Genomic DNA, 12,830 nt, shown 5'->3' with positions numbered 1-12,830 from the left:
ATGACATCACAGAGCACGTACATTCCGTTGCTTGCCGTCTGTCAACCACTCAGTCACTGCCAGCCAGACTGGCTGGCTGGCTGGATGGGGGGGCTGCTTGCTGCTGCTGCGTACCTTAGCAAGCTTATTTGCTTGACCGGCCTTCCTACTCCTCTGCCCACATGCCCACCTATGCCCGATCTGCTGTTCACCTGGATCACAGCTCCGCCCCAACAAGGCAGATCCTCCCAAAAATGGTACAAACTCACCCACGATCCCCTCCACGGAAAGCTTTAGCAAAAGGCAAAAGCGTTATACGTAATGAAGAGGAACCCGAGTCCAAGACGCATCCGACCAGCCATACATATTTGTGTGTATTAAAGATCACATTTTCTTACATTTAGTTTTTCTGTACTTTATTACATCTTATTGTGATTTATAAATGTATTGTTTCTTTTCCATATGTATGTATGTATGTATGTGTGTGTGTGTGTGCCTGTCTCTGTGTGAAAGTGAGTGTGTGTGTGTGTGTGTATATGTCTGTCTGTGAAAGTGTGTGTGTGTGGGTGTGAGTGTCTGTCTGTCTGTCTGTCATGTAACTCGCACATCTGTGAGGGCACCATTTTTGCAGAAGAGATGTACACATTTTGGAGCAACATATGCTGCCATCCAGACATCATCTTTTCCAGTGACGTCCCTGCATTTTTCAGCAGGATAACGCCAAACCACATTCTGCCCAGATTACAAGCGCATGGTTGCGTAGGCAGAGCATGGCCTGCCTGCAGTCCTGACCTGTCTCCGAATTGAGAATGTGTGGCGCACTATGAAGTGCAAATTAAGACAACGAAGGCCCTGTGCAGTTGCGCAGCTGAGGAAATGCATAATGGATGAATGGGGGGAAATCCCACTTGCTAAACTTAACCAAGTGGTGTCTTCAGTGCCCAAGTGCTTAATAAGTGTTATTAAAAGAAAAGGTGATGTTACATAGTGGTAAACAGTCGACTGTCCCAACTTTCTTGGTTTCTTTTCACTGCTAATGAGATGCTGTAGAGTGAGTTTTCAGGAGCTCTAATCGTATTGATGAATTCATGCAGCATTTGTAATTGAATTTCAAAAAGAAATCCTTGCTGTCTGGCCTGTGTGTATGAGATGTACTCTGTCAATCTTTGGCTAACAACTGAAACATTGGTAGAACAGAAATGGCAACATAAAAAAGAAAAGTACATTTTAAAAGAGCACATTAAATAGGATGAATATACAGTTTTTTACAATCACTTTGTCACTCATTTCAGAACCTTGATGTCATTTTTCAAAACTAGACACAAAACTCAAAACGGTCATCACTTGTAACACTGCACAATACAATGTCTTGAACATTGGACAGCCTTTCATATCTTTAAAGAAACCTTGCACTTGCAGACTTGTTGGTTCAAATAATCATTTATCATGAAATACCATAGTAACATAGTAACACAGAAGATACCGATAGTTTCACTGTGTAGTTGTTCGTACAATCATTAAATATTGTAGTACAAAATATGTGATACATGTTTCATTATGGTACTACACATAAATACATCACTGTAAAAGGACTAGTAGAGAGAATACTACAGACACAGTGGAATCATTGAACAAAATCTGAAATGTATTGATGCAATACAATCAAATCACACCATAGGTTTCTTTGAATCCATGCAACAATAATTAGCTACAAAAAAGAACAAAACTACAGTAAAATGTCAACTGCAGTGTTCCTCACCTGGCTTAGTGTAAAAAGCAAAACAAAGGATTGATTACTGTACTTCTAAATTTCCATCAGCCCTGTGTTCAGGTTCAGGTTCTCACAACCATTTTTCACAAGAGGCATCTTGAAACTGAACATACCTGAACATACTCAGTCATCAGCTGCTTCACTCTGTCTGCATTTCTTTCAAAAGGCACACTATACTCTGTGCTACACATTGGTATGCAGTATACAGTCATTTGACAATTGAGAGTAGCCTAATGTTTAGTGCATGCTGAAGACTTGCCGCTTCTCAGTACGGACATTTCTGATGATTTAGGCCACAGTTGATCCTGAGTTGATTCTGAGGTTTGATTGAATCATTGTAGCTGCCTCAGTCATGGTCATGCCATGATTTACAACATGCTCTACAACTATTTCTCGGATTTCACTGGACACTATTTGCTGTTGCTGCCGCTGTCTGGTCCGTGGCCTTGTCCTCTACCACGTTCCCCCAACACCTCTCAAATGAGGCCCATGGCTGCCTCTCTGGTGAGGCCTAAGCCCTCCTCTATGACGAGGCCCACGACCACCTCTCAGAAGGGGTGCATGTCCCCTTCCATTCCTTTGACCACCACGTCTTCCTCCTCCCACTGCTTGACCTCTATTGTGACCTGGATGACTTGCCGGCTCCATGTTATCACTGTGTTGCTGGGGTGGATAGCACTCATTTCACTCGATACTCGTACCACAATGTGAAATCAATCGTCAATAACCAGTTGGCAGTATTGGAAAAGCAATTACAAGAGCCTGCATACATACAGTAATGTCAAATCTGATGTGGAAGAACAATCATCTTCAACCAGGTTGGAGCGTTAGTTGCAATGCCTTTAATACACGCAGCGTGGAGAGGAACAGTGACTCAAGTAGATCCCAAAGTCGCTCTACCTTCATTTTAACAGTCAGAGCTTTTATACACAAAAATCAAAGAGCTGGTTATAATCAGAAAGTCATTACTATGTTATCTTAAAAGTTAGCTAAGCAGAATTTATATCATTATAGGACAGAGTTCATAGATCAACACATGGATTAGGGAGCAGGCACTTCAATCATACTGTTTGACATTGTCTCCAAGATTCTCATCGTAAATAACAAACAGAAATCAAACTACCTTCTGGCCTGACCTTCTAGCTTGACCTTATCTTTCTTAAGTATACAAGAGAGAAAAACAGGTATTAGAGAAAGAATTTCTAACTTTCCTTCCACACTGAAAACATGGTGTGGAAAAGTGCTACATGATGATGAATGATGATGAAATATAACATCCATAGATAATGTAGTCCAACTGGTTCATGCTCCTCGGTTATTGGTGTCAATGGATCTCATTATCCTGAAACTTTCATGATCGAAACATGGAATATTGTTTGTCAGTTTCCATAAAATTATGCATTAAGAGTAATGCAACAGTCACTTATCATTTTGAGCAGCTGTATCAATTGATAGTTAGATCTTTGTAATGAAATGAATAGACAGTGATCTCAGAGGTAATGTGTGAATTGCATTTTGAAATGGTAATACTTTGATGTAAGTTGTGTCATTTTAGTTCAATGAACAAATGATCTGAGGTTGATGTGTATTGTATCCAAGCAATTGTAAAAAAGTGTTAGAGTTTTGAAAAATGTGCATTTTGATCATCGGGTGTGAGTTTAGTGTCTAGAGTTTTGAAAAATGACATCAAGGTTCTGAAATGAGTGCCAAAGTGATTGTAAAAAAGTGTAATATCAGGGGACAGTGGCTATTAGAGATCTGGCCTCTGTATTAATGTAACAGGTCACATTGTATGTGTACACTGATACTTGATAGTATAATATAGTACAAGTAAAAAACATACATAGGTATCATAGAAGTATTTTGCAGAAATGATTATGGATAGTTATCAAAATGGAGAGGAAATGCTAAATCCAGTCTCCCCAGGCTGAGCTTCTATTGCTGCACCTGCTAAGTGGCTGCTGGCCCCACTATATGGATAGAGCCACACCAAGTACAAGAGTCTCCCCATTGCTATTTATATCTCCCTATCCAGTCTAGGGGTGCCTATTCCCCTGCATGCTTTGAAACCTATAGCACCTGGGACGCACACTTGGGATCCGGTTCCTCTGCCCCTCACATACACATGAGGAATCCCAGGTGCTCAATACGTCATACTGTCTCTTTCATCTCATGTGTAAACTATGGACAAATACATGACTAAACGTGTTTATTTGCTTTTCCCAGAACGATATGCAAATAACGGGGACTATGATTGGCTCCCTGACATTACCCACACTGCGACTGATGCTACCCATTTCACTACCCAACAAAGACCCATAATATGCGTGTGTCTGTCTGTCTGTCTGTCAAAGTATGTGTGTGTGTGTCTGTGTGTGTCTGTGTCTGTCTGTCTGTCTGTGTGTGAAAGTGTGTGTGTGTGTGTGTGTGTCTGTCTGTCTGTCATGTAACTTGCACATCTGTGAGGGCACCACTAATGCCGAAAGAGATGTACACATATTGTTTATTTTCCATATATATGTATGTATGTATGTATGCATGTCCAATTGCTTTGACAATACAAATGAATTGAATTGAGAGGGGGAGAGAGAGAGAGAGAGACAGACAGACAGACAGACAGAGAGACACACATACACACACACACACACACACACACACACACAGAGAGCCAGCCAGCCAGCTCAGCGATGACATGACGAGCCTCTCTCAGCTTACTGCTATGACATCACAGAGCACATACATTCCGTTTAACAAATCGTTAAACAAAAAATGTTATAAACACATTGACTACAATACCGGTTAGTAAGATGAAGGTGAGTCTCTCGTTAGTATTATTAGTCAGACATTAAATAACTACGCAGGTTAGTATTTATGTCAGGTAACTTCTCGTTATATATATATCAGTCTCATTTACGTTTAGGTGCCGAGAAAGATCCTATTTGTTACCACAATTTCCCTTAACTGATTATTATTCAATGATTAAGGATAGGCAGGGCCACCAATAATCTAATGTCTATTAACTTGTGTCAATTTCAGACTAAACAGTTAAACAGGAATGAGAAGATATTTCTCGGCGTTGACAGATTTTATTTCTAAAATTATCAACAAAACAGTTTAATGCAACACACATTTATATTTAAGAAAACTAAATGATATTACACATTCTAGAGTTATGAATCACAGATTAACATTTCTAATTGATTTCTCAAATGTCATGAATCACAAACTCCAAACTGTTAAACTTATGTGAACTTCGTCGCAGAGAGGCCTCTCTGGCTTCGGGCTCAGATAACAGCACACGGCACGAGGTCCGTGTGGTTTGGAACAAAGGCAGTCCGGTTCGGCTTTGTCCAAGAACTTCCACTCAGTCGATGCACCTGGAAGTTGGGGTTTCGGGAATGTAGAGTCTTTTCCAAACAGATTTTCCACTGGTTTGAATGCTCCAAGGTTGTGCACAAAATCTTCTTTGTAAGCAGGGTTCCACCGTAGTTACTTGAAGACGAAGTCTTTGAGGAAAGCAGGGCCCTGTTTGTTCCAAGGGTCAAGTTTCTTAAGACTCAAATAGCTATTTAAGTGACTGACACTTTCGTATTCAGTCGACTTAGTCAATTGTCCAGCTGTAAAACTCCACTGATCAGGTGGGTCTGTAAAGTTATTTATTTAATAAAGTCCTTTAAAAGAATTCTTCGTACGGCTCAATCTCCTTCTCCCAGTTTAACTCTTCTGTTGCCGGCAAAGACTTGGTTGGTTTCTGATTCCGGTTCTGGCAACAGAGCTACAGGTTGAGCTGTGGCAGCGAGTTTCTGGTTCAGGTGAGAGAAAGAGAGAGAGAAAGACTGTCCGCTGTTCCTTAAAGTCTGTCAGATCAGTAGGTGATTGGTCCCTGAGTTCTTGAGATTGGATTTCGGTTTCAGCCCCCAGTGTCCTATTGGAGGGGGGCTTGATTTATGACTGATGTCAATCCATGCCATCTTTTGGAAATGCCGGTTGGCCCGGGTTCGTAGCTCTATGTCGGGATTTCGGCTCTCATCCACTTCAAAGAGTTTTTATCACCTACAGGCCCCTTTCTCCAGACATCTCATAGCAGAATTCCAAACTATTTGGCCTCTTCTCGGTGCCATCCTCCCCAAAACTGTCACTTTGATGCAAACCAGTTCCAAGCTGATGAGCTAAGGAAATCTGATAATTTTGGGGGATTAGAGGTCTTCTTTAGATCCGTGCTTCAGCTCAGAGCCCAAATGCTCTTATCCAAATACACCCAACATAACGCTACATATGTATGTATGTATGTATATATGTGTAGAAGGAAAATTAGAAATTATTTTCTTACACCTGTTTTTCTCTCTTGTATACTTAAGAAAGATACGGTCAAACTAGAAGGTCAGCCCAGAAGATAGTTTGATTTCTGTTTGTTATTTACGATGAGAACCTTGGAGACAATGTCAAACGGTTTGACCTACGAGCCTGTTCCCTAAAACCATGTGTTGACCTATGAACTCTGTTCTATAATGATATATGTTCTGCTTAGTTAGCCTTTAAGATAACATAGTAATGACTTTCTAGCATGTATGGATGTATGTATGTATGTCCAATTGCTTTGACAATACAAATGAATTGAATTGAGAGGAAGAGAGAGAGAGAGAGAGAGAGAGAGAGAGAGACAGACAGACAGACAGACAGACAGCTCAGCGATGACATCACGAGCCTCTCTCAGCTGACTGCTATGACATCACAGAGCACGTACATTCCGTTGCTTGCCGTCTGTCAACCACTCAGTCACTGCTAGCCAGACTGGCTGGCTGGCTGGATGGGGGGGCTGCTTGCTGCTGCTGCGTACCTTAGCAAGCTTATTTGCTTGACCGGCCTTCCTACTCCTCTGCCCACATGCCCACCTATGCCCGATCTGCTGTTCACCTGGATCACAGCTCCGCCCCAACAAGGCAGATCTTCCCAAAAATGGTACAAACTGATCCACGTTCCCCTCCACGGAAAGCTTTAGCCCAAAATAAGGGACACATTCTGTAACAACATAATGGATGCCCACCCAACCTGTGACAAAACTTAGAAAAAAGAAAAACGGTCAGTCCTCCTGGGGGAGGGACACACAGCCACCCTGGCTGCCCAATATTTCAGCGCCTACCACAGCCTGAGGGACACAGTGACACACGAGCACCGGCTATAAATATAATGTAAATACTCATTTGTAATGCATGTCATTGTATTTCAAAAAAGGAATCTGGAAATAGTAAACCAATTTTCTTTATTTGTATGTATTTAAGATCACATTTTATTACATTTTCTTTTTCTGTACTTGATAACATCTTATTGTGATTCAAAATTCTATTATTTATTTTCCGTATGTATGTATGTATGTATGTATGTATGTGTGGAAGGAAAGTTAGAAATTCTTTTCTCACACCTGTTAATCTCTCTTGTATACTTAAGAAAGATAAGGTCAAGCTAGAAGGTCAGGCCAGAAGGTAGTTTGATTTCTGTTTGTTATTTACGATGAGAACCTTGGAGACTGTCACGGTCTCCCCTGCTTCTACCTTAGTTCACCAGCAGAGGTCTCCCTCTCCCAAATACTAGTTTAGTGCTTCTCTTTTCCTTTGTCCAGTCAAACCAGTCTTTCCACATTCTTCCCTACCAGGTGCACCTGTTCTGTCCTCCTCTCCTATCATTGGTCAATCCTTCATTCACCTCGTTCAATCCCTCTCTCCTTCACAGTACACAGTACCCCTCTGTTTCCTAGATTCATCGCGAAGTCTTGCATTCTCTCCTGAATCAATTCTAAGCCTTGTTTCTTGATTGCCTTCCCGTGTATTTTTGACCTCTTGCTTCCTTCTCTCGTTTACCCCTTTCGGATCTCTCTACTAGCCTGTTCGCTTGATCGTTTGACCTGGACTGTCCCTGTTTATGCTCTCTCGTTTTGCCCTTATTGGATTATCTGCTTCAACTCTAAAGCCTGCACTTGGATCCTTTCCTTTTCCTAAAAAAACCTGTGATTCTTATATGTTCAAACCGAATATTGTAAGGGACATATATGCTGCAAAAAACACATATATAAATTGCATAATATTAATGTATTTTTAATCATATATGTCCTACATACAACTAAAGGCATATAGTTTTTGATGAAGTAAAAACATAGGAAAATAGTGCAAATTTAATATGAATGTCCAGCATATGAAGACATGTATAAAACACAGTGCAGTTTAGCAGTATAAGGCTGTACTTAACTCATGCTCTTGCCTTGTCCTAAGTGGAGCCCTATGCCTATAATCAAACATGGTCATATACTGTATAATCAACCTTAGATCAACTGCTCTTTCAAATCCTGTAGGAAAATGAACAGTCCGCATAAAGGTCAGTGATATTTTGACAGCAGATCCTCGAACCAGTTTCTGCACTGTACAATTTCCAAATTTGCCAACTGCATATAAGTGATATTGGTCATCACTGACACAGAGAAAGTGTGAAACCGTGAAAATACTGCCATCTTTCAATATCACAACCGAGTTGTTCCTTTTCTTTGTCTTTGTGTATGTTTGGCTTTGAATGACCTCTCCGTTGATAACTATTCTGTTGTAGTACCTGCCAATAGAGGTCCCAGGTACATCTAGCAATGCATGCAATGCATTCATATTATTTTCAGACACTGGCCTAATCTTTGGCACTCCAAGTGCAAGTCATATCTAGTATAATTCTTTACATGACGTTTACCAGAGGTCATTTCTGTGTAGAATGATTTAATTTCAGGTGAAACATCATTGGATGAGCAGGCCTTAGCTATGCGTGGCAATGCCCGAGACCATGCTACTCTTTTGCAAAGCTGCTGAGGCACTGCATTACTGCTTTTGACTTGCTTGAGCAAGTAGCCATTATAGCTCTCAAACATGAAAGCAGACTGGGCCCAGAGAGGACCCAAATTCTCAACACTCTTAGTCAAATGCAGAAGTGAATGCATATTGTAGGTCACCTGATCTTCGCCATACAAAGACTGAACTGATTTAACATAAAGCTCAAGAGCCTCATGAGCATGGTCAATATCCTCTTGGCTAATGTCTGAACCTAGCAAAATGCTCACACCCTCCACAAGTAGAGCCCAGTGGCAAAGATACCTGTTTGGAAGTATCCCCTCCAGGACTGGCAAACTGTAATATAAAAGCCAGTTCTGTCATTCGTGAGCTTTCCAAAACCTTAGCTCAACAATAGACCGTGGGATTCTGGAAAAAATGCTTAGAGGCTTGATTGCTAAAAGATTTACATCCACTGTTACAGTGTTCAAACCAACATACCATGGTTTACTATAGCTTTTGGAATCAAACCATAAAGTGGCTATTTGCCGGCAAACCCCCAGCAACACACAATGCATGTAATCAGGGACCATGCCATTGATCAGGTCAAAATCTGGCAAGTCCACAATTGGAGATGGCCCTTTTATGCCCAAAATGCTCTGTTCATTATTTTTGGCAATCTCACCTATTTGCACAGTTGTGTCATGATCTCTAAGGAACACCTGGATGAAGACAGTGCCCACACCCATACTCTCCATTAAACTGCTTGAAATTTTGCAGTAAAGGTCGTGCAACAGCATCACATATGGCACATAATGCATAGACCTTTGTCGTTTTGATTGAGTGATCTACTGGATCCTGCCACTGAAGACCTGTTTGTCCAAGACTTTTGCATTCCTCCACAAAAGGTTTGAGGAAGCTAGTCATTTGTGGTTTTGATGACCCAAACCACAAGGCACATAGTATGACATTTGTATCTCTTTCCTCTGGGGGTAATTCATTAACAGAGCATAGTAAGGGCCATATGCTGTATTTAGATGACTGGAACACTGGCACTCCATCACAATTGAAAGACAGGGAAAAGAATGAATCACTAACTGATTTCAGATATTTGTACAACTTCCCATCTGAAAAATCTGTTATTCCATCTGTTTTGGTCATTGTAAATATTTGGAATAGGCTCATTCTCCAAAAGAGCTTGAAGTTGATTCCTCAAAGGTATACAAATAAAAAATTGACCCAACTCTAAACTTTGTCTCACAGATGGTATTCTGATTTGTCTACATAATCTTTAAACTCCTTCTCTAGCATGTACTTGCTACTTGGGATGCTTGCAGCATCCCCACTACATAACCTTAACAGCTTCAGTAGGTCCTCCATTAAAGCCTCTGTTACATTGTGCTTCATGGAAAATGCGAGGATGTTCAGCCAACTGGCATCTGTGACATGGTCATTTGAGGGACCTGAAGACACCAGGTTTGATTGGTTGGTATTCTGTAACAAATGGGAAAGAATCCAAATTTGAGTGATCATAAGCAAAGTGTGTACCAAAAGAAACCTGTTTTACTCTAAATGTTGATATTCTTGTTCAACAATATGGCAAGCTGTTTTGACTGTTATTAATTCCCAGGATGTTCATCAAGATTAAAGCTAGTGTTCACAACCCACCCCACCATCTACCTGTATGCTCCTTTCACTTTTACAGACACAATAATACATTACATTTTAGCATTGCTGTTGTGCTTAGATTTATATTGGTGTCTTGAGATGGAAGCCATCTCCATAGGCTACAGATGAATATATTATTATGACATAAAATTATTAGCCATGCATAATATTTTACTGACAGTACTAATGCCAGGCTGCTAATTTATAGAATGCCTGTAAACCTAAAATGGGCGACATATCCTGCTGAGGGACACTAACATTGAGACGCTATGGCGAGCAGTGAAAGCATTGCTCTCATTTCTTGGTTTCATGTCGAAAGGGTGTTTGTTGTGAATATTTAGATATGGTGACTTCGTTCATTGTTCAGTTCACGGGCAGCATTTAAAAACAACATGACCAGCTGTAGTGGGAAATCTACTCGCCTTCAGATATGTTTGTCAATGCATTTTACAACATTTTAAACACATTTTTAAAACCTTAAAACTTAACATAACTTAAACTAAACATTATTTGTACAATTATGTTCAACAATAAGTATAATGCCTATTTATGAATATATTATAGTTTATCATATTTAATACACACATTTCTAGGGCCTATAAATTATCAATATGACCAAAACTTTGCTGGAAAAACAAGTTTTGCCTTGTTTTCCACCTGGTCCGAGTACGACGAGGAATCATTCTTTCTTCTTGGCAACTGTTAAAGCAACACAATTTTCGTTTCGCCATTTTGCATAATAGAAAACATCGCTACATGTAGGCAAGTGCATTAGGGCCATAAGACCATACAATATGCCGATTGGTTGATGTTTGAACTGCTGCGCGGGATCCAATAGAAATCCAGATCACTGACTCATTGAAGCAGCCAGACAGCGGTAACACGGGCCGTTGCTTTAAGTTTCAACAGAGGTTTCAGATCGATTAAACATGGATTTCTAACGTCACCCCGAAGGAAAGAATAATTGTATCTTGTTGTAATTATTACTCAGGGATTTGTGTTGATTCAGGTTGGTTCATTTAGTAATTTATAAGCAAAGTAGTTGGTTTGTTCAATAAGACAACAGTTGCAAGAGTTAAGGTTACCTTGCTAGGAGCTAACTGAGCCAGCAACAACTTTGATATTGCCCTTGCTTCGTGTATTTAGGTAACGTGAACTGGATTCATGTATTTGTTGGTTTATGTTGAATGGGTATTATACCGTTAACATTAGACTACATTTACTTTTTTTACTGTCAAGCGATTCAGTTTTGAATCTATTTCATTACACAAATCTACCTACGTTGGTCAGGGGCGGGTGGGTTAATTGAGTTAAAATATTTGAATCGCGTTAGTTTCTCACAACTAACGTTAATGAATCAGATTACCGCGTTAAATCGACAGCCCTCATTATCGATTGTACTAATCTTTCACAGATCTGCAGCTAACTTGCATGCAGCTGACATTTAGCTGGCCTAGCATTATGTCTGTGTCTGGCAAACTGGTCTTACAAAGCAAAAATGATGCCCATGACGCTACAATCAGACTCACAAGACACAAAACTGTGACCTTCCCATGTGAGATCTGATGAAACAGCCGTGATCTAAATTCACTAAAAGCCAAACTCTTCTAAAGCCCAAGGTGTGATGAGAAAGTTTGCAGTGGTCCAATGGGTCAGTGGGGAGGATGCTGGGATGTATAGCGAGGTGGAAACCGAAGCCATACGTAAATATGATGACACCAAGATGGATGACGATGGATACCCGCAAACTGACTGTTCAGCTGCTGTGGGATGGCAGAAAGGGAAAAAGCCAAAACATGGCTGGCCAGTGTACGCTGCCTCTATCAAGTTTGTGAGCAGTAAGTAGACCTATCTAATGCATTTCATTTGTTTTTACACTGTCGGGGCCAATAAATAATGTGAAGCTGTTATGATACACGGATATACGGATTCAGATGAAACTGATGTTGAGAATACACCGGTAAGACTGTTTGTATTCCACTGTCACCGAATGAATGTCATGCATATAATCACACACCATTTACTTAAGTACCAATTCACATAATAATACATTTGAACTTAAAAAACAAAGAAATCTGGTATTAAATCTAGGCTAAGTCCTACTGTTATTTAGAACAGTAAAACCAGCAGTGACAAAAAGTCTATGCAAGGGAAGTCAATCACCTTCATTTATATAGCGCTTTTAACAATATGAATTGTTTGAAAGCAGCTTTCCAGTGATAAGAAATGAAAGTGACAGAGATTGTTTTGGCTTTACAGCAGCTCTAGAATAAAGTTATTGTCCAGCTCAAGTTAGTTTTGATTGATTGACTTGCATGCGAAGATCATTAGTTATTAACGACAAGTTGTAACAGAAAACCCTTAACGCGCTCCGGCCGCCCATCCGCACAAAACAGAGCCTGGTGGCTCAACAACGCGCTCCCGGAAATAGGTTCCAAGGTGCGAGCGATTATCCGCTATCTGTGCGCAAACATACGCAACCTCTGCGCAAACACCGACAACAAAGTAACCTTGTTTTTGCACCTGACTATGTCCAAAATATGCATGTCATTAAGAACTGTGGTAACACTTTATTTGAATAGTCCAGAATGATGCATTAGTTAAGCATAAGTACA

General features: G+C 40.4%; 1 non-coding gene across 1 annotated transcript; it reads right to left on the bottom strand.

Moving 5' to 3' along the window:
* Positions 1 to 205: 205 nt before the first annotated feature.
* On the bottom strand, positions 206 to 320 carry LOC136722346 (U5 spliceosomal RNA). The gene has a single exon (XR_010806288.1). It is a non-coding gene; the product is annotated as a U5 spliceosomal RNA (small nuclear RNA).
* Positions 321 to 12,830: the final 12,510 nt, after the last annotated feature.

The sequence above is a fragment of the Amia ocellicauda genome, unplaced genomic scaffold, assembly GCF_036373705.1.
Source record: "Amia ocellicauda isolate fAmiCal2 unplaced genomic scaffold, fAmiCal2.hap1 HAP1_SCAFFOLD_137, whole genome shotgun sequence".
In the NCBI taxonomy this organism is placed as follows: Eukaryota; Metazoa; Chordata; class Actinopteri; order Amiiformes; family Amiidae; genus Amia; species Amia ocellicauda.
This window is presented reverse-complemented; position numbering and strand designations above follow the sequence as displayed.